Source organism: Mustela putorius, unplaced genomic scaffold (assembly GCF_011764305.1).
Source record: "Mustela putorius furo isolate JIRA1106 unplaced genomic scaffold, ASM1176430v1.1 tig00000905_pilon_pilon_pilon, whole genome shotgun sequence".
Classification (NCBI taxonomy): Eukaryota; Metazoa; Chordata; class Mammalia; order Carnivora; family Mustelidae; genus Mustela; species Mustela putorius.
The window spans coordinates 2,558,406-2,581,555 of record NW_025421511.1 but is presented as its reverse complement, the minus strand read 5'-3'; the positions used below and the strand labels follow the sequence as shown (position 1 = coordinate 2,581,555).

At 41.1% G+C, this 23,150-nt stretch overlaps 1 long non-coding RNA gene across 1 annotated transcript in view; it reads right to left on the bottom strand.

The window, feature by feature from the left end:
* Positions 1–10,021: 10,021 nt before the first annotated feature.
* LOC123393613 overlaps positions 10,022–23,150 on the bottom strand; it is a 91,954-nt gene continuing 78,825 nt past the window's right edge. The window contains exon 3 of the long non-coding RNA XR_006608438.1: positions 10,022–10,110. This is a non-coding gene — a long non-coding RNA (uncharacterized LOC123393613). The remainder of the gene's footprint in view (positions 10,111–23,150) is intronic.

Sequence of the window (23,150 nt, the reverse complement as noted above, 5' to 3'; positions counted from 1 at the left end):
GGAATCATTGAGAAATGGTTCATTTTATTGGCTGCTTGAAGGTACAACATGCACACTGTAGTAACACTTTCTCAACATTTATTGAGATTTGTTATTTAATTTTTTAATAAAACTAATAGGCCAAAGTATGCTTTTTCAGAACAGGCATTTCCATTGATTGGAACCTATAGTTCCGATGTTGGTCACTGCGGATCAGTCAAAGTAAGGGGTTGAAAGTTATCAACAATGCGTGAAAATGCATACCAACGGCTTTCAGAGTTCTCTAAATTTCCGTATTTCTAAATAATAGCTTCACCTCCATTTGCCAATGCATTTATTTCCTTATCTATTTTTAATTGTAGTGAGAACACTTAACATGAGTTCTAGCCTCTTAACAAATTCTAAGTGCACACTAGAGCGTGGTTAATTACAGGCACAGTGTTGTACGCTACTCTCTAGAACTTGTTCACCGTGAGGACACTTTACAACCAGGTAACAGCAGCCCTTCTTTCTACCTTCCTCTGGCCCCTGGAAACCACCATTCTAGTTTCTGCTTCTATGAGTTTGACATTTTTAGATACTTCCTACATGTGGAATGATGCAGTGTTGGTCCTTCTGTGACTGGCTTCTTTCACTTAGCGAAGCATTCTCTAGGTTTACCCATGTTGCCATAAATGGCAAGATTACCTTTTTATAAGAAGAAAACTACTCCATTGTAAAAAAAAATTCCATTGTCTATATATATCTCACATTCTATTTATTCATTTATCCTTTGATGAACATTTATATATTTTTGTGTATTTCATACTTTGGCTAGTATAAACAATGTTCCCATAAACATGGGAGCCCAGAAACTTCTTTGTAAACCTGATTTCAATTATTTTGAATATATACCCAGAAGTGGGATTACTGGGAAACTGGACATTCATATTCAAAATAATAAAAGTGGACTCTTATCTAACTTACACCAAAATCAACTCCAAATGGGCTGAGGAACCACATGTAAGACCTGAAACTGCAAAACTCTTAGAAGAAAACAGGGGAAAAGCTCCATGACTCTGGTGTAGGCTATTATTTCTTGGATGTGATACCAAAAGTAAAAGCAAAAACAGACAAGTAAATTACATCAAATTAAAAAGTTTCTGTCCAGGAAGGAAAATAATCAACAGTGAAAAGACAACCTATGGAATGTAAGAAAATATTTGTAAAACCTTTATCTGATAAAGGAAAATTTCCAAAATATAGGAGGAACTCCTACGACTCAACTTAAAAAAAAAAAAAAAAAAAAGAAACCCATAAACAATCTGATTAAAACTTGGACAAAGATTCTGTACAGTCATTTCTCAAAAGGAGACAAATAGCCAACAAGTTATGAAAAGATGGTCAATGTCACTCATCATCAAGGAAATGCAAATCAAAACCACAATAAAATACCACCTCATACCTGTTAGGATGATAATTGTAAAAGAAACAAAAGAAGTGTTGATGAGGATGTGGAGAATTGAGAACACTTATACACACTACTGGTGTGAATGTACATCAGTGCAGCCATTATGGAAAATGGTAGGGATGTTCCTCAAAAAATTAAAAACAGAAATACTTGATAAATGTCAGTGCATTTCAGATCATGCAAAAAGAGTGACATTTCTTCCCACATATCAGAAATAGTCAGCAGTGTGTGTGTGTGTGTGTTTGTGTATGTTTTGATTTACCAATCCAGAACATATCACTGACATGTAAGCATCATGTGGAAGACACTATTTCTCTCTCTCTCACACACGTGTGTACATGTGTATATATATGTATTTGTGGCTTCCATTATAGATGAAAAGAAAACAAAACCACTGAACTAAGAATTAAGTGACTTGGTTCTCACAACATCAATATTTGTTCTATCAAGAATGTGTACTCAAACCACCCATACTGAATAGACTTTATTAAATACTCCTTTGATATTATGTGATTGGTTTCTATTAAGAAATTTAAAAATATAACCTTGTGAATCTCACTATTATGTTTATTATAAGGATGTTCCTGAAGCTAATTTTCATCATATTATATGCAACTTATCCTATGAAGACCCAGGGGACATACTAGCTTCCTATAATTATTAAAGAGTGGTTGTGTTTATTTTGAACAATGTTTTCCTTATAAGGACAATGTAATGGATTCTATTTCCTCTTTCTCTTTGGTGCTGTAAGAATCCCTTGTACTCAACCTCTAATAATTTAGGTTTCATAATATGAATACTGCATATAGCTTTAGTTAATAATGTTTGCCAAACAAAAAATTAGATTCTTTGCTGCAGTTTAAGGAGAATTTGTTATAGGGAATGTAGGTACCTAAGAAAGTGAAGGGCGAAAATGTTTGCTTGGAATTTTTCATTAGGAACCATGAGGAACTAAGTCAATCATTCTTGTCATTTATGTCTGGGAACAAAATTTCTCATTTCTGTGTGTCTATTTTATCATACTGTCTAGATTTTCTTACTTATTCACATTTTTAAATAAGATGGAATTTAAGAAATCAAAGGCATGACTTAGATCAAATCGTCTCTTGAAACATTAATTTCATGATATGGAAAATGAATATTTGAATAAAGCACTTAAAATTATCCATATAGTTCATATATAGAAATCCAAAATATAAAGAAAATGAAAGCTGTTAAAAGCAAATTGTGGAAGTCTAGATGCCCATTTAGTCCCTCCATGTCTGTCTTAGGAGCACGTGTGCTTTACTTGACAGCATAATCAATATTAATTAGAGACATATAAACCTAATTATCAGGTTTGTAAGAGAAAAATTGATAAAGATTACAAACACATGAAAAAACGGAATGCCACTGGCAGCATGGTTATATTTACAGACATAGATTTGACTGTTACTATTGGTTTATTCAAAAGTATGGCCTCATTCATTTTCAGGAAGTTCATTATCTGCTCTCATTGACATGATGTGCTTTGGATGAACCTAGAATCTTTCCTCTGACTTTGGTAACCGAACAACTTCCTCATTAACTGATAAGTCTAACATTTCTTTTCAAAGATCTTTTCTTCAGTGTAAAGACATTAGAGTTTTGTGAGGCCATGAGACCTAGTGAGAAAATCACTGATGTGGAAGCCAGTCAACCGAATTTTTGTTTCACCTGCACCACCAGCATTCCATCAAGTGTCAGATATCTCACTGGACGTCCACTTCAGGAAGCAGTGGTGTGGATCATGCTCTGCAATCTATTTCAAAATTCTTGACTAATCATCACAATGTACACATGAATGATTTAACCCAGAAGTAAACAGTTTATGCTCTAAGCTCTGGGTCATGCTTTCACAACATGGGAGGCAGAACTCTCAGAATGGAAAAGGAAAAAATAAATATAGACTCCTGGGGATGCCTGGGTGGCTCAGCCCACTGAGTGAATGACTCTTGATTTCAGCTCAGGTCATTATCTCAGGGTCCTGGGATCGAGCCCTGTGTCTGGCTCCCAAGCTCAGTGGGGAGTCTGCTTGAGATTCTTTCTCTCTCTGCCCCCCAATAAATAAATAATTAAGTCTTTAAAAAATAAATATAGTATTTATTTATTTAATATAATATACATATTTATATATAAAATATAGATATATATTTATTTATATAAATATAAATATTATAAGTATATAAATATACCAACTTCCTGAGCAGGAAGTTGGAAGAATTTAAAATATGTCAATATTGTTTTCTGATTTATGACCTCTTTGCAATTGGTGGGAAGGGGTGAGGGTCAGAGTTTTCAGGAGAGTGGAGAGTTTTTGTTTGCCACTATATAGAATAGAGGGAGAGGTGATTAAGGAACCATAGGATGACCTGGTAACTTTTCAGTCCTCAGTGGAGGTTGACAAGTTCAAGGTTTTAGTGGTAGAGTGTGCAAGAAAAAGTCTCTCTTGAAAGGCTTTTATGCGGGTGGGAGGAGATTCGAAGTTAGAGCCCACTGAGACTGGTGTTTCTCCACGACGTCTTTGGGAGATTTGAAGTTAGAGCCCACTGAGACTGGTGTTTCTCCACGACGTCTTTGGGAGATTCGAAGTTAGGGCCCACTGAGACTAGTGTTTCTCCACGACGTCTTCGGGAGATTCGAAGTTAGGGTCCACTGAGACTGGTGTTTCTCCACGACGTCGGTAGAAGTTAGATTCCACTGAGACTGGTATTTCTCCACGATGTCTTCGGGAGATTCGAAGTTAGAGCCCACTGAGACTGGTGTTTCTCCACAACGTCTTTGGGAGATTCGAAGTTAGAGCCCACTGAGACTGGTGTTTCTCCACGACGTCTTCGGGAGATTCGAAGTTAGGGCCCACTGAGACTGGTGTTTCTCCACGACGTCTTTGGGAGATTCGAAGTTAGATTCCACTGAGACTGGTGTTTCTCCACGACGTCTTCGGGAGATTAGAAGTTAGAGCCCACTGAGACTGGTGTTTCTCCACGACGTCTTCGGGAGATTCGAAGTTAGGGCCCAATGAGACTGGTGTTTCTCCACGACGTCTTCGAGAGATTCGAAGTTAGGGCCCACTGAGACTGGTGTTTCTCCACGACGTCTTCGGGAGATTCGAAGTTAGATTCCACTGAGACTGGTGTTTCTCCACGACGTCTTCGGGAGATTCGAAGTTAGGGCCCACTGAGACTGGTGTTTCTCCACAATATCTTCAGCAGAAGTTAGATTCCACTGAGACTGGTGTTTCTCCACGACGTCTTCGAGAGATTCGAAGTTAGGGCCCACTGAGACTGGTGTTTCTCCATGATGTCTTCGGCAGAAGTTAGAGCCCAGTGAGACTGGTGTTTCTCCACGATGTCTTCGGGAGATTCGAAGTTAGGGCCCAGTGAGACTGGTGTTTCTCCACGACGTCTTCGGGAGATTCGAAGTTAGGGCCCACTGAGACTGGTGTTTCTCCACGACGTCTTCGGGAGATTCGAAGTTAGGGCCCACTGAGACTGGTGTTTCTCCATGATGTCTTCGGCAGAAGTTAGAGCCCAGTGAGACTGGTGTTTCTCCACGATGTCTTCGGGAGATTCGAAGTTAGATTCCACTGAGACTGGTGTTTCTCCACGACGTCTTCGGGAGATTCAAAGTTAGGGCCCACTGAGACTGGTGTTTCTCCACAATGTCTTCAGCAGAAGTTAGAGCCCACTGAGACTGGTGTTTCTCCACGACGTCTTCGGGAGATTCGAAGTTAGGGCCCACTGAGACTGGTGTTTCTCCACGACGTCTTCGGGAGATTCGAAGTTAGGGCCCACTGAGACTGGTGTTTCTCCATGACGTCTTCGGCAGAAGTTAGAGCCCAGTGAGACTGGTGTTACTCCACGACGTCTTCGGGAGATTAGAAGTTAGAGCCCACTGAGACTGGTGTTTCTCCACGACTTCTTCGGCATAAGAAGATAAGGAATCAGAGCAGTGAAAGTAGGCAGCTGAAACCTTTGATCCTTTGGGTTCCAGGACACAATTACAGTGTGTGCGTGGTGGAGCCTACCGCACACCAACAAGCAGTCTGGATGTCTGAGAATTCACCTAAATTCTGACACGATGTGGAGACAGAATCAGATCCCACAGGTCAAGGGCTCAGTCCCACAAGCCTGCCTCTACTTCAGGCACCAATACAATCCCACGTGATCACCTGTACTCTGACTGACAGGCTGTAAATCAAAAATCCCCACAACCCTTCCTTAGGTTCAATTAATTTGCTAGAGTGGCTTGCACAGATTACTAGCTTATCAGATAGGATATTAGAAGATAGGAATCAACAGCCAGATGCAGAAGAAGGAAGGATGAGGCCCCAGCAAAGAGCTTCTCTCCCGGTGGAGCTTTCGACCTGGTACAGTAGCACATGGAAGAGTCCTGGCTTCTCAACCTGGAAGCTTTCTGAACCCCATTCTATTTGGACATTTATGGACACTTCATCACATGGGCAGGAGAGATGAAACCACCAGCCATTGCTAACCGATTCTGCGGCACTCACTCTCCCTTTCCCAGGAATCGGTTCCAGTCTTCCATCTTCTACCCACCTGTTTGTTAACCTGACCAACCGTCCATGCTTGGTATTTTCCAGTATCACGTCATTGACACAGGCGTCCTCCCTCCCCCTTCCCCCACTGTGCTGGAAAGGGGCTTGTTACAAATACCAAGACAATCACTCACCTTTAGGGCCCTGAAGGATTTCAGGAACTGGAGACAAAGAGACAAATATTAGAACAAGAGGAGCTCCCGTTGCTCTTACCTCTCAGAGAATTCCAAAGGTCTGGGGAGCTGTGAGCCAGGAATCCTGGGAGAAAACCAAATACATGTAGAGATATATTCTGGTCATCTGAGTAAGTAAACCGAGAAAAAATAGAGTCTAAGTAATGTCCTCAAAGCTAGGACGGATCACGAGCTGAGACTGAAGTCCAAAAATATCAGATTGAACATGAACTTCTTATTTCACAACCCTTAGACTGTTCACTCTACAAAACCTACAGAAAATATCTGAATAGCCTTATACTTCACGAGAGATCTGTTCTTAAGAGTACATTCCCAGTTTAATTAGCAAAATATATATACATATATATGTACGTATATGTGTGTGTATATATATATATACACACATATATATGTGTATATATATATATATTTTAGCAAAATGAAGCAGTGCTGGTTTTGCAACGTTCCCCGTTGAGGCGATGATACATTCGGTGTAATTTCCACCCCAGGCTCAGTCACAGAGTCTAATGTTGTTACTAAGGACACTGGGGAAAAGACCCCATATGATGAACAATTTTACTAACTGAAAGTGATTTACATTATAATTTACTTTTTACATTTGAACAAATGAATCAAATTGCCAGTTTGACACTTATTAGCATAGTATCAGTTTAAGTTTTTAAAAATTTTAAAAAAAGTTTTTTAATTTTAAAAATATTTTTATTTATTTATTGGACAGAGAGAGACACAGGGAGAGAGGGAACACAAGCAGGGGGAATGGGAGAGGGGGAAGCAGGCTCCCCACTGAGCAGGGAGCCTGACGCGGGGCTGGATCCCAGGACCCTGGGGTCATGACCGAAGGCAGACGCTTAAGGATGGAGCCAACCAGGCACCCAGAGTTTGGTTTATTTTACTTATTTATACTATCATTTTTTTCATTTTCTTTTATCTTACTCTTTTTTAGTGTTTTTTAATTCATTTTTATTTAAGCTCAATAAATTTAACATATTGTAATATCAGTTTCAGAGCTGAAGTTCAGGGATGCATCACTTGTTTTATTCTATTCTGTTCCAACGTGGCAAGAACCTGTGGCATGAAATCCGCCTTCCTCGCAGGTTTTAAGTGTGCAGTAGCCCCTGTGAGCTGTCAGCGGTGCGCCGCGCGGCCGGGACGTGACCCGAACGACACCCATTGGACAGCAACTCCTCCGTCCTCTCCTCAGCGCCCGCAACCCATTCTACCGTTTGTTTCGATGCGCCTGGCTGTTGCAGACACGGCATCTCGGTGGAGCCGGCGGTGTTTGTCTTGTCCGGGCCTCATTTCACGAAGCTGCAGGCTCAGCCGTGCTGCCACGGACGGCAGGCCTTCCTTCGACGGGATCCAGGGGCTGCACTCCGCTGGCTCCTGTGAGTGCCCGCAGCTGGGTCGTCTGGAGCCCGCGGAAGCTGGATTGCTGGGGGCCGTGTCTAATGGATTCCCCTCCGGGACTAGGCACAGGGGTGAGATTTCTCACCTGTTTACTCTTCGCTGGACCCGGAGGAGGCGCTGTGGAGACCAGCCGCGTGCTCCGCGTACGGCTGCCCTGGCCCCGACCTGCCGGCAGCGGGGTGCGCTGGGCTCCGTCCTGCCGGCGCTCAGACAGGCGCGAGAAGCTAGCCTTCTGGGCAACCCCAGAAAAGCTGGGACACTGGGCGTGGGGTACAACTCCTTCCGTCCTCAAGAAGACGCTGGGGGCTGCGGTTCACCCCCTCCTCCCTGTGCGCTGAGATGGGGACTGGCGTGTGGGACGTGGGGACCATGTGCCACCCCAAAATATGCCACTTTGCATATTGATTATTTGGGGTTTCTTGTTTGTTTTTTTTTTTAAAGATTTAATTAATTGAGTAATTTGTTTATTAATTTATTTGACAGAGAGACAGAGAGAGCACGAGGCGGCAGAATGGCAGGCAGAGGTAGAGCGAGAAGCAGACTCCCCCGCTGAGCAGGAAGCCTGACTTGGGGCTCCATCCCAGGACCCTAAGATCATGACCTGAGCTGAAAGCAGACATTTAACTGACGGAGCCACCCAGGCGCTCCTTATATTGATGATGATTTTGAACTAAAGTAGTGAAGTGCAAGAAGAACACTCTGGCCTCTTTTGTCGTTCTGCAGCAGGACATACATTCCCTATGGGAAGGGTACCCTGGGTACCAGGAGGAAGAGAGACATCCTATCACCCGAGATGGGGAATTTAGGGCGGAGAAGGCTGTGCAAACAAATCTTGTTCCTGCTTCATTAATTTACTACCCCAAGCCTAAACCCCTTTGTCTTGTCAACTCTCTACAAAGTTATTGTCTCCTTGTCTAAAATGCATGAAAGCTGCCTGCGTGGTTACTTCCTTGAGTCTCATATTTCTATGAACTCTTGTCCGCATGAAATTAAATGTGATTTTTTCCTGTTAATGTGATGCTAATTTAATTATTATGCCAGCCAAGGAAGCATAGAAGAGAAGAAGGGAAAAGCTTTCCTCCCCTACACCTGCATGCTAGTTCAAACCACCACCTGGCTCTGGATAGGCTCTTGCAGGAATGAGGGTCAGCTCTCCAGGGCAGGCAAGACAGAAGCTTCTCTTGGGAAAAAGCTAGAAAATCTGCAGCACTAAGTCAGTGCCGCTCTGTGACTCCTCAGGGCTCAGCTGGGCACTAGAGTTCCTTTCTCAGTTTCCTATACCATGGTCGGTGGTAATGGCTGTTCACACTTGCCCAGGATGCAGAATCTTTCAACTGGATCCTGGATTTCTCACAAAGAGAACTGGTTTGTGTGTGTTGCTGCTAAACCCGTGTGTCTGTGGGGGTAAGGGGAATCAGTTGAAGGCTTCCTATTCCAGTGTCCTGCTGAAGTCACTCTCACATAATCTGGACAAAAGCAAGAAAATAATATTTTCTTAAAATAGTTTGAGAAACTTACTGAGGATGTTGTATTTATGTGGAGAACATTTATGAAGCATCTTCATTCTTACTTAATTCCTTGGGAATAAATATACCTGTGTGAGAATTGTGACCATCGCTTAAAAAAAATACAAAATAAGGAGAGGAAGGAAGTAGAATTGCCGGGAAGAGAAATCATAAAGGACTGAGGTCTTCATTCACGGAACTGAATGAATTTTGTAAATCCTGATCCACTATCTGTCCCTGCATGACCCTAAATTAATAAATTGATAATCATTATGATTATATGATTATAAAATTATAATCATAATGGTGGTCTTTAACATTTTAAGTATTTTTCTCTTCTTGAATGATGTGCCTGCCACCAGCACCAATGTACAGTCAACCAACTCACCAACTCTGCCTTGAAGAGGGAAGAGGAAGAGTTCTGTGAGCTGCTAAAGGTTGTCCTGAACCTCACTTCCTGTCATTAAAAACGCAGCACAATCTCTTCTTTGGGTTTTACTTGAATGGTATTTTTAAAGGTGTGATTCACTTTGTGTCACTGCTTTTCATTTTCAAGGAAACTCTGGTGACTGACAATTAAAAAAATGAGACTTTGTTTTCTGTGTCATGTATTTTTGTAATTATAGGGTAAATTGTAAGTACATCATAAATAAATAAATAATCTTTGTATTTTCCAGAGGGGAAGTGAATTCATGCTTCCTCATCATGTCCTCTGAAAGTTACGTGACTGACCAAACCCATGGCTCCAGGAGGGGAGGAAGGAGGGCGCCCGGCCAGGTGAGCACTGGCTGGTTACGGAAACTCTGAGTCACTGTATTACACACCTGAAACTGACATCATACTGTCACCTATGCGGGAATTAAAAAAAAAAAAAAAAAAAAAAAAAACCAAGAGTAAAACTTACAGACTCTTGGATGTTTTAGTGCAGTTTTCATCCCAGTAGGTTCCGGGCCAGCAGGTGCCCCAATCTCTTCTCTGGTAGAGCGAGGTCACGTACATCTAGGCAGAAGAGGAAAATCAGATCATCCACCGCAGCTAAGAGACCTGCGACACTAGCTTCACAGTGGCCCGCAGGGTACCCAGGGAGAGAACCCACTGCACAAGGCTTAGTCCATTATTTATGTGGGTTTTGTAGATCCATCTCAGGTCTGCCGTTTGCACTAATTCCACATTTTAACACTCATCATTTAATAGAAGCTGCTAATCCCCTTTAAGGCATCGATTCCAATAACAAACATTTCTAGTTCATTTTACCACCGGATCATACATCATCATCACCTCGGTGTGTCCAGACCTCAATTTCGTTGCGGTTCTTTTAAGTGCTGATTCTGGCACCTAGACTCAACAACTACCGAACTCTGAGTTTGGTGAAATTTAGTTAAAGTGGTTGACTCACGCTGGCAGTGAGCTAAAAACCCAGAGGTGTCTTACTCAAACACTCTGCCATAAAGCCACATTTACCCCTCACTGCCTGCTTCTACTCACGCCCAGTTGGCCAGGATGATGTGCAAACCATCCGAAACCAGCAGTCAATGTGTCTCCTTAAAAGTGTTGCCCACACAGAAGAAGGGTTTAACGAATCAGATTTTAAAGGACTTACAACCAAGTAAAAGGAACAAAAGAAACCATTAGTCTACGCATGGCAGAGAACTATAAGTCTTCTGTAAAGAAGTCACGTATATTTTCATGAGTTCCAGAAAGCCATTCTACCTCTCTCATATCCCAAATAAACCGATCTTCATCAATGTAATTCTAAACATGAAAACTATCAGAAGGTTTTTATATGATAAGATAGAACGCAAAAATAATTCTATCTTTTACAATTAATTTTTGCAATGAATTGACTTTTGGGAATCCATGAAAGTATTTAATTTCTTAGACCAAATAACATGTATGCAATATAGGAATTCCAGGTAGAAATTTTATTACAAGTTTCTACTGTCATGTTTAAAATAAACAATTGCATAAATTTTGCTTATTTCAACATATGTAAATAGATATAACATTAAATATTGATAATATAAACACTACAACAATTATATGAAAATAATATACTAAGCATAATACAAATACATTAAATATTTAGATATAACTTATTTTTATTTTCTTTTTAATTTTTAAGAAGTTTTATTTATTTATTTGACAGAGAGAGAGAGAGGGAGTACACAAGCAGGCTGAGTAGCAGACAAAGGGAGAGGGAGAATCAGGTTCCCCACTGAGCAAGAAGCCTGACCCAGGGTTCAATCCCAGGACCCTGGGATCATGACCTGAGCTGAAGGCAGACACCTGACCATACAAGCCACTCAGATGCCCCAAAATATTTAGATAAAATTAAAATCAGAAAGCACTACTAATGAAACAGCATCGGATATGATTTTTCTTCATTTTAGTTTAATATTAATAAAAACTTTGCCAGAAATTTTATATGCAAACAAACCTCCAAATCATACACATTAATTTATTTACTGTTTGAAAACCCTTCAGTATAAATAATCTAAGGTTTCTGCTGATGAGTTTTTGATGACTATAAAGATGGTCCTAATTGGGTAATAAAAGAGAGATACAATGATACCAAGTAGCATAACTGAAAAGTAGAGGTTTTCTCTTTTTCAAAAGTGCAGTTCAAAAAGGAATCTCCAAAGCCTTGCATTTCTCAGCTTTACAAAATAACGATGTTGGAAAAACAACAACTGTAAACTGTCTCATAAGCTTCTTATAGACAAAGTTTTGATTTCATGGTTTAAAAATAGTGCATTCTTTATTATGGCTGATTTGAAGGACATGGGACCGGGGGGGGGGGGGGGGAGGGAGAAAGGAAGGAAGGAGAAAGAGAGAGAGAGAGAGAACCAGGAAGGAAGGAAGGAAAGAGAAGACACGTGCCCACGGTCCCCATCCAACAATTCTTAGTAGCATTTGGGTGCTCCTGATTCCCTGGACGTGATGTCCCCACATTCCACAGTGGCACTGTGCGGACATGCAGGCTGGTACGGGGACCTGGCAGAGTTTCTCCTCACCCGCTGCTCAGTGCCTGGGGACCAGGGAGGGTGCTCTGCCTTGCGGAAGCTCAGGGCCGCTGCCATAATAGTAACATATTCTAGCGGAAAAGAAGAAAAGTAACATTGCTCTAGAAAAAGGTGCTAACTTGCAGAAAAGCTAGGAAGGGGATATACAGATAAGAGAAGATTTTATGTTCTGGGACTGGCTGTCACTTTTAAAGGAGGAAGTAGTATCTTATTAGGGCATCCTGACCATTTCTTGATTAGAAAAGCATGCTCTGGAGTTGGTGAGCTTCTGACTCGTTAACCTTTGTTAAATCCTCAGCGCACCATGTACATGAAGATAATGTTTTGCTTTGTTTCCATACGAAAGGCAGATATATCTGAAATAAATGTCTGTGCTTGCAGACGCCAAACCTAGTTACACAGTGTATGTAAGCGATTTGCAGAGACCTGCTGGAACAAGTAAGAAAGTTGAGTAAGGTCACAAGGGTGAAATAAAAAATATGAGTATTCGAGCCATAAACAATCAGAAAACAAGATATCATTTCATTTATATTAGCATCACACAACGTTACACATTTTAGAATAAATGTAACAGGCTAAGTACAAGACCTCTCCCGAAATCAACAGAATTTTTATACACAGAGATGATGGGCTGGGTCGGCAAGCCTCAGTACTGATTGGTTGTCACTTGTCTACAAATTAATCGGCAGATTCAAGGCAATCACAGTGAAAAACAGCAACAGGCTTGTACAGAAATTGGCAAGTTTATTCCTAAATTTATACAGAAATTCAAATGACCTAAAATAGTGAAAGCAAATTTTTTTTAAAAAAAGAACAAATTTAGAGAATTTAAATACCCTGATTTGAAGACTTGTGAAGATTCCAGAAAGTGGTGCCCTGACTTACAGAAAGACGCAGATCAATGAAACAGATTACTGATTGAAGAAATAAATTCACAGCATTGGGTAATTTTCATCAAGGAAAGAAAAGTCTTTTCGAAAAAATGGTGGGAGATCAAATCAAGGCAAAATTGTTTCTAGACTTAAATATAAACATCTATAAATCCTCTGGAGGAAAATATAGGAGAAAAATCTTTGCAACTCTGGCAAAGATTTTTCAAATGCGGTTAAAAAAATGCACGAACTAGTAAAAAAACCTTTCGGTTTACCAAAATTAAAAATGTTCTTCTATAAATCACCATGAAGGAAACAAAAGTCAAACCATATTACGGGATACATTTTCAAAATACATATTATGTGACAAAAAAAACCTTTATATGGAACTCTTACAATTCAATTTTATGAAAAGAGGAAATTAAAATAAATGGGCAAAAATTTGAACACTGTATCAGAGAAGATATATGAATGGCAAATAATCATATCACACATGTTCATTATGTTATCTGAAAAATGCAGATTGCAACCTCCAATAAATACCTCTTGACATCCATTAGAATGTCACATGTTAAAAAGACCAACAATATCAAGGTTTTACAAGAATGCAGAATATACACTACTGATAAGAATTTAAACTACAACAGGTCTGATAGTTCAGTGGTTTCTTTAGAAGTTAAACATGTACTTACTATTTGTCCTCACAATTAATTTTTATGCATTTACCCAAGAGAAATAAAAACATATGCCTACAAAATACTTGTGCAGAAGTGATTGTTCACGAGAAGCCCAACCTGGGAACAAAGACAATATGTGCCAATCTGTGAACGCACAGAAAAATGTGGTGTATCCATACAAAAAATGCCACTTAGTAGTAAAAAGAATGAATTGCTAATACGTGGAAACGGCATTGTCCAATCTCAGAATCTGCTTAATCAATGAAGCCACTCGAGTATCTACGACAGGATCCCTTTACATAAAATACTAGAGAAACACAAAGTAACTGGTAATGACAGGCAGCAGCTCCCTGGTTGCCTGGGGTGAGGTGCGGAGAGGAACAACCAGCCCAAGGGCTCAAGGAACCTTTCGGGTTGAGGGGAACGCTGGTGATGATATCTGGTGTGCCCACATCTCTTAAACCCATTAACTGTGTCCTTTTAATTCATGCAACTTGTGGTGCAGAAGTCATATTTCGGTACAGGTGAACTTTAAAAAGCAAAGTGAAAAGAAAAAACTCGAGGTACAAAATGGAAGAGAACCTAGAGCAACAATGCAAAAGGCAGGTGACCCCGGTCTGTGGGTGGGTAGGAGGGCAGCGAGAGGGGACTGTCGCAGATGAACACGGGAGCTCGCAACCGTGGACGGTGATGCTATTTCTCTGTGTTCCAACATTTACAAACAAGCTTGTAATTCTTAATATTAATAGCAACAGAATTTCAGAGCACCGTGGCAGAACACCATGGCCTCGGAGCTCTGAGGGAAACCCTCTGTTCCCACACTGAGACACGGGACGATCTGGCTGCATGAAATACTTAGATTGCTTTTGCGTCTGGGACCAGAGGGCTCCGTGGCTACTTGCTCGTGGGTGACAGAGCAGACAGGACCTCAGCCTCACATGGCGTGTTCCTCAAGGGCTTATTTTTCTCTCTGCTAGCTTCGTCGGGACTCTAAGTGCCACGGCACGCTGCCCCGATGCTCCGTTCCAGGCAGAAGCATTCCTCCTCGGCAGCGGGTGGGAAGGTGTTTGCAGGCTCACAGCTGCGTCCTGCATGCAACTGGCCGAGTCCCTACCCTCCTCCAAAGAGAGCCTCTTTACTCAAGTTTGTATTTTTTCCCTGAGAGCAGCCTGGAGCCAGCAACTTCGTATACGCCTCCATCAACGCCGGGCAAATCCAAGCGCCATCCCAGCTCAAGAGTCCCCCCACCGCCCCCCGCGCCCCACCCCAGGCTTAGCTGGGCCCTGCTACATGTGCATGGCACCTGACCCTCGTTCTCTGACTAATCCTGCTTCCTTGATCCTCTCACACGTATCACTAGAGTGTTCCTTGGTGACTTTCCTGCCTCCAGGTCAGTACCCAGTGTTCAGGGGTGTGAGTACCCTATCTCATACTGATTCCCGGAGAAGGTCACCTTAGACAGTGTTGCTGATAGTAATCTGAAGAAGACTTTATAATGACATTTTTAAACTGTGTCACTTCTTCGGTCTGAATATTTGTTTCCTCCCCGAATCCATTTGTTGAAATTCTTAACACCGAAGGTGATAAAAATAGGTTGATATTTATTGTCTTTGTTCCTTATTAGGAATATTATAATATTTTGCCATCATGAACGGTACTGTGCCTGGTAAAAGGGACCTGCTGAGCTCCTCATCTCTGGCTGCTACGTGAAGACATAGAAAGAAGGCACCGACTGTGAATCAGAAAGAGGGTCCTTCTCCAACCATACAGGAACTCGCATCTTGGACTTCAACCTGCAGAACCCTGAGTATGAAATATTTGGTTGTTTATAAGGTAGCCAGGCTGTGGAATTTTGTTACAGCAGCCCCAATAGATGGAGATGAGACCACATGTCTTGCCAATTGTTTGGCCCATCATTCGTACTAAGGAGACTGGGGTAACCTCTCCTCCCCCATGCTGCCCCCATGCCGGTTGTTACACTGCCATGGATGAACTGGGATGGGGGAGCAGTGAGGGATAATGCACTTGAGAGCCGAGCAGGGAGTCTTAACAGAAAGAATAAAGGGGCGAGATGATTCTTGCTAAATGCTATGGATGTACTGGAGAACAGAAAGGGTGATGAATCACCAATGTCTGACAGTCCTTCGGGCCTCTCTGCCAGCACACAAACAGAACCCCTGTCTCCTGCAACCAGAAGGGTCAGGACACGGGTCTCATGGTGAGGGCAAGAAAGCCCTGGATAGCTGATTTCTCACTTGGCAATGCTGCGCTAGCAAAGCCCTGGAAAGGAAGGGAGCAGAAGGAACAGCATCCTGATACGTAGGATGGAGGCATTGGAGTTGATGCTCTAGAGAACCCCAAAACTCCAAATCCCCCTGAACTTTCCAAGCCTAGAGAACTGTGTCTCACCTGCACCTGTGAGAGTTTAGTGGCCACCCTCCAAACTCTCCATCTTTAAAGATAACATAGAGGCCTCTGCCTTACAAGACAACATGCATTCCTACAGGATCTACTCATCTCCACTCACCTCCACCAGAGAAAAACACGGAAAAATGTTGATTCCTGGAGGAGGTAAGAGGCTACGCTATGAAGGAAATTTCAAGATGTAGCTGGTATAATTGCAAGGGCCAGGGTAGAAATGCAGCTGGGATGCTTGCAGTGGTTTCTGGGCAAAAGGGACCACTCTGCTCAAGGTGTGCTGTCTTGCACCCACGGACTCATCCCAATCAAACTGGCAGTCTTCATGGTGACCACAAGCTCATCTTTCTCTGCCTGGTTCTGTGTCTCTGACTCCTTCTTGGTGTTCATCCCAAGAGCACGTTCTTCTTTATCAGACAGAGAATCAGTGAAAGTCTTTGCAAACTGGACAACAGAGGCGTTGCATCCAAAAAGTCAATGTTTTGTTTACTTTTTCTTGTGTACAGGGCGTGCATCAGTGTCCTGGTGCTGCCTTCACAGAGCACCATGGTCTGGATGACTCAAACAACAGGAATTCCTTTCTGCAGGTGATGTTTCTCCTGAGGCCCTTCTCCGTGGCTTACAGATGTGGCCTCCTGTATATGTGGTCTCTTCTGTGTATATGTCTGCACCCTGACCTCTTCTTGTAAGAACCAGTCACGTTGCACTAGGGGCCCACCCTAATAACCTCATTTTAAGTTAAGTCACTTCTTTAAAGGCCTGGTCTCCACACACCATCATATTCTCAGATCCTGGAGATAAGACTTCTACATATGGATTTTGCAAGGGATCTGTTCAGCCACAACTGTGCCAAACAGCATGAGATGTAAGAGAGACACATGTGGCAGATAACGAGCTAGCCAGCCTTGAACTCTCCAATATCAGTATCCATGCTGGGGAACCCAGCAAAGAAACACAACCATAGTGGATTGGAGGAGTTTCTACGAAGCAGAAGCTTGCAGTATGGTGCCCTGGGAAGACACTGAGGGTCTAAGGGGACCCTGGCAACACTGAGAACGTCACTTAATTAAATTAACCCTGTCTTTATCTTATGCCACGTCATATTAAAGGGAACCAGCGGGTGTTGGATGTCATGGACGGTGGTGAAGGTGAGAAAAAGACCGAGGACACAGCAGTTATACACAGCTGTGTCCCTGTGAGCAATGGATGAATGTGATGTTTTCCTTTATTGGATATATACAAGTAGTTTGCTAATATTTAAAGTGATTCACCAGTGAAAGTAAAAAGTACTATTTAGTTAGCCATTGGGGAAGGCTAGTTTCTGTTTCAGAAATTCACAACTTCAGGAAAACACAAAGAAAAACGAATAATCACCTTTCCCTTTTTAAGAGACAACTTGAGGCAGTGAACTCAACAGAAATGATTTCCTTTAGCGATCCTAAAGATTTAAAGTGTCCTGTCAGCAAATTTACCAACCGGGCAGATTAGGTATCGGGGTAGGCTTTGGGGTAAGGAAGAACATAATTTCAAGATCGATCTTGCCACTCACTAGCTATGATATCTGCGGTACGTTGTTCAGTTTCTCCGAGCCTCGGGTAGAAAGGAGAAACTTGTAAAAACAGTTATCAACTTAGCATCATTCTAATAATCTAATTAGCGAATTGGGATAAAAACACCTGATGAATTGTAGTTATCAAAGAGCAGTTGTTTTCATTAGCGAAGTGTATGAAATAAACATGATTTCTACTGTCCTCTCATTGTATGACTTTAAAAAAATCTACTTGGGGCACCTGGTGGTTCAGTTGGCTGAGTGACTGCCTTCAGCTCAGGTCATGATCCTGGAGTCCCGGGATCGAGTGCCCTGCCGGGCTCCCTGCTCAGCAAGGGGTCTGCTTCTCCCTCTCGCCTTCCCCCTCTCCTCCTCTCCTACTCACTCTCTCATTCTCTCCCTCTCTCAAATAAATAAACAAATAAAATCTTTAGAAGAAAAAAATCTACTTTCGCTTAAATCTGACCTAGTATGTGTCTGTCAAGGTTTGTAGGCGCATCTTTCTTCTTAATGTGATTTTCAAGATGGAGATGAGGAAAATCCCAATTCCTTAATAGAGAAGATAAAAATAAAGCACATAGGACTGAGAATCTTCACAGTTGGCAAGTCTGTGCTAATGACACCAAGGTTTTCATTCACTCGGGCGTGTCCCTTAAAGGAGAACTTAGAAGTTAATACAGGAAAACAAAAACAAAAACAAAAACAAAACAAAACCAAAAACAAAACAAAAACACGTGCTGTTAGTTACCAGCAGGAATCAGGTAAGACACTGCAGATATACCCTCAAATGCTTCCCTGCTGAACTATTAAGTAGTTTTCATAGGCATAAATACATAAACCATTGGTCAACAGGATATAACTTAAATATGAGCACAAACAGAAATGCTCACCACAGTTTTTTTTCTTATTTAATAGTGAAATGTAAATTATAATGAAGGTCAACCATGCTGTAGTAAATTCACTCATAATATAAGAAATCTACTAAAGCTACTGCAGAAGGAACTGACATTTTTGCAAAAGTATGTACATAACAGAACACCATCAAAATAAATATGTAACTACATGTGTTAAATTTTCCGGGAGGTATATGTCCAAATGTTATGATTTTTATCTTTAGGCCATGTAGTCATGTCTTTCTGTATAACTAAGTTATATGTATTTTTATGTAATTAAGGATATACATTATGAGTAACAGGAAAATAGGAGAAGATATCCGTCTGTTGTGTTTATGAAGTCTCTCACTTTCTGAACACTGTGAAAGCAGAAAGTTGTTCTCCTAACAAAACCTTTTTTTCCCCAATAAAAATATTTATAAGCTTTCTCTTTTTGCAGAGTGTCCAATGACTCTCAATAAAGTTGTTCATAGAGATACAAACACTAAAGTCATCCCTGACACAACCATCATCACTCTGGGGATTTCGCTGTGGTGTGAGTTCTTTGAATTTGGGGTATATGCTCAAATGAACCCCTTTAACCCACTCACCATGTTTATAAGCCTTTCTCTTCCACAGGATCTTGGGTTGTGAGCAACTCCGGATCTTTACACACGTTTCTCTTTTTATGAAGCACTTACACAATATATTTCTTAAGGATCCTTTCATTCTGGGGCTCCTGAGTGTTTCAGTCAGTTAGGCGTCTGCCTTCCGCTCAGGTCAGGAACCCAGGGTCCTGGGATCGAGTCCCACACCAGGGTCCCGGCTCAGAGGGGAGCCTGTTTCTCCCTTTCCTTCACCTCCTCCGTGTGCTTGTGCTCTATCAAATAAATAAATCAAATCTTAAAAAAAAAAAAAAAAAGCATCCTCTTATGCCTTCATGAAGATCACACTCATCCTTCCACTGTGAAACGTACTGTAGTTATCACACGGGCTTGCTGTTCTGCTGCATCTCAGCTAGCCGTGATGGCCAACGTGCTCACCGAGGTCTCCTGGGGCAACCTGCCCTCCCAGTGAAGAGAAAAGCCCAGTCTGAGGATATTTCCGTACATGCCTTCCTTCAAATATTTTGTAATGAACAAAATGGCAACTGTTAATAAACGTCCCTTGAGAAGTCATCATTCCCAGGGAGTCACAAAATAGAAACAGTTGGACATCTTAATTTCTGAAGTCTCTTTTTTGCGAAATCACATTCCGTTCTTCTAATGTCGGGAAACGTGAAGCAACGGTGGTCTCCATCAGGAGAACCAGTGTGTCATGGGTAGGGATTGTTGGAGAGCTCTTGTTGAAATGTCAAAATGCTGTCTCGAATCCCTGATGTCTTTGGCTCCAAGATGCTTGCGTGATCATTCTCAGGCAGTCTCAACCGTAATAAAGATCAGTATGTTCCCAAAGGTAAACCAGGGTTCTAGGTGATTTGGTTTCCAGTGCAATGTTCATTCAGTGCTTATAATGCCTAAACCTCCCTTTTGTCCTCCTCTGTGATCTCGTTCCCCTGCTTTCCTAGGAATTTTCAATCTCAGTCTGATCTGTACATTTCACTGACAGGTGGTCAAAGTCACAGTCCACAGGAGCCTGAACTCTTATAGAGAAAAAGAGCAAATAAAAAATTCCATTAAGTATTCTTTTCTAGGGGCACCTTGGGTGGCTCAGGGGGTTCAGTCTCTACCTTCAGCTTAGGTCATGATCTTGGGGTTCTGGCATCGAGCCCCACATTGGGCTCTCTGCTCGGCAGGGAGCCTGCTTCCCCCTCTCTCTCTGCCTGCCTCTCTGCCTACTTGTGATCTCTCTCTCTCTGTCAAATAAATAAATAAAATCTTTTAAAAAATATTCTTTTTAGAAAGTACTTTAATAGCAGACTCCCCAGGGATTGAAAATGTTCAGAAGCCCAGACAACAAAACAAAATAAAACAGAACACACAAACAAAAAAACCCCACAAGAATCTTTCCCTACACTTATTTATTCTAAAGTGTGTTTACATGAACCATCAAGCACTTTTCTAATTAGTCTCCATAATGGTAAGGTAAAGCATATTGTATACTAAGTCTCTGTTAGTACTTTTAGGAAATGTTTTAGAGTATAATAAACAGAAATAAAGATGTGGCTCATAAGTTCCACATAACTTGTACCTAATCGCAATGAAGAGTATTACACACAGTCCAAAGTATATTCTAAAGATCTCTGATTCTTCATCAATGTTAGAATGTATCATTACAAGGAAATTCTAATACAATTTAAAAATACATAAATATGCTGTCTTCTTTCATAAATGCCCTGTAAATTTGCCTCAATGTAGAAGAGAGATAAGAAGAAACTAACACCATGCACTGTGAGTAAATTTTGTGGAACATTCCACAATTTTTTAGATTTATGTTGCCATAAACTCTTAGTCCTTACCCAATTAAGCAATATATACAGGACTGGTAAGGTTTTCAAATAGGAAATTTATACCAGACTGTTTCACATCAACAGGAATTTTAAAGGGTAAAACTATTTTATAAATAAAACTACTAGCTGTGTCTTCATGGTAGGGGGGTCCATTTTGACACAAGTCAGGCAGCCAATAGGAATTAATTTCCCTCCTGAGATGATTTCTTGTCAAAAATAAGCAATGAATTAGAAGTGAGAGTATCACATTCTAGTCTTTCTCAGTGGCTAATTGTTTCTGAGACATTAGCTAATTCCCTATCTGGTAAGGTCTTGGTTTCCTTGTCTGCAGGGTGAGTAGTTGGATGTGGTTTTGTTCTCATTTTTTTCGAGTCATTTTATCTGTTTGAATCACATCTCTACTCCCAATGTCTAGAACAAGTTCTAATTCAATTTAACTAATGTGGTAAATAGTTATTGACACTAGTGCAGAATGCAGAGAAAGACACCAGTCTAGGGCTAAAAATGTAACTATGAGCAAAAGCAGACATTGTTAAGAGTATTTTCATGGTTACCAAACAGTGGGAAACAGTCAAAGATTTTAGCAAGAACATATGAGTCTGAAGCACAATTTGAATCAATCTAAAAATTTCGGAATTTATTTAATGACCAGTAAAAAGTGATTTTATACCATGAATTTCCCCATTAATGTTTTCACATGCAGGTTCTTGAGGAATTGTATTTTTTTTTTTTAGTAAAACAATTCATACTTCTTCCAATCCCTCCAACTTCCACTAGTAATTATTAATTATCTTAGTATATTTTTTTCCATAGCTACATTTTAGGACAAACTTCAGTCCTGTTTTGAAAAGGTCAGTCCAATTCCTCTACCCAGCATCTTAAATATGAAGTTGGCTAGTGTTTCTTTCATAAGAGATGATTCTATGTTCAAGATAATATAAAGTCCTTTGTCTTCATATACCAGTAAAGTCCAATCTTGGGGTTAGTGCTTAGGCTTTAATTTAGAAGTGCTATAAAATGTAGCCTTGATTTACCTGCCTCATAGGATCATCTACTAGGCACCTATCCTGTTCACCTATCCTGATATTCTATCAGAGGGGAGTGAGAGGAACTGATATTTATTAAATGTCCATAGCAGAAGATAATAGATCTTGGAGTCCAAGTACCAGAAGCTTCCAAATAGACCTTACTAACAAAGATTTTCTCATGACCACTCATTTTTAATCCCTCCATAATTGGTAAAAAAAATAATTTGCAATAGTATTAGCAAAGGAGACTGGTGTGTTCTCTTCAGCTATAAATTAGAGTTGGTATTGGTATGTGGTATCCTTGGGACAGCATAATGGGTCATAACAGAGACTTACAGTGACATCACAGTGATGGTCCCTCACACATCTGATGGCTCAGTTCCATGACATGTAATAACAGCCGAGTACTGAGATGTATGCATTAGTCTGTAGGGACATGATATACTTCCCTAACATAATAAGAAAAATTACAATAACATTCAAAGGCCTTGTGGTTAGATAAGCTTTCTTTTATTCTATTATTGTGATTTTCTCATGTTAAAATACTTTAAAATGTGGCTAAAGTGAAGCAGATCAGGATCCAAATAAGTTACTGATACAGACACCAATAGTTGACAAAATACTCGATAAACATTACTACATTTCACCCTTGAGATATGTGATGGTGATTTCATTTTACAGAAATTGATGCCTCAGTACTGGGTATTTACCCCAAAGATACAGATGTAGTGAAAAGAAGGGCCATCTGTACCCCAATGTTTATAGCAGCAATGGCCATAGTCGCGAAACTGTGGAAAGAACCAAGATGCCCTTCAACGGACGAATGGATAAGGAAGATGTGGTCCATATACACTATAGAGTATTATGCCTCCATCAGAAAGGACGAATACCCAACTTTTGTAGCAACATGGACGGGACTGGAGGAGATTCTGCTGAGTGAAATAAGTCAAGCACAGAGAGTCAATTATCATATGGTTTCCCTTATTTGTGGAGCATAACAAATAGCATGGAGGACAAGATGGAGAGGAGAGGAGAAGGGAGTTGGGGGAAATTGGAAGGGGAGGTGAACCATGAGAGACTATGGACTCTGAAAATCAATCTGTGGGTTTTGAAGGGGCGGGGGGTGGGAGGTTGGGAGAACCAGGTGGTGG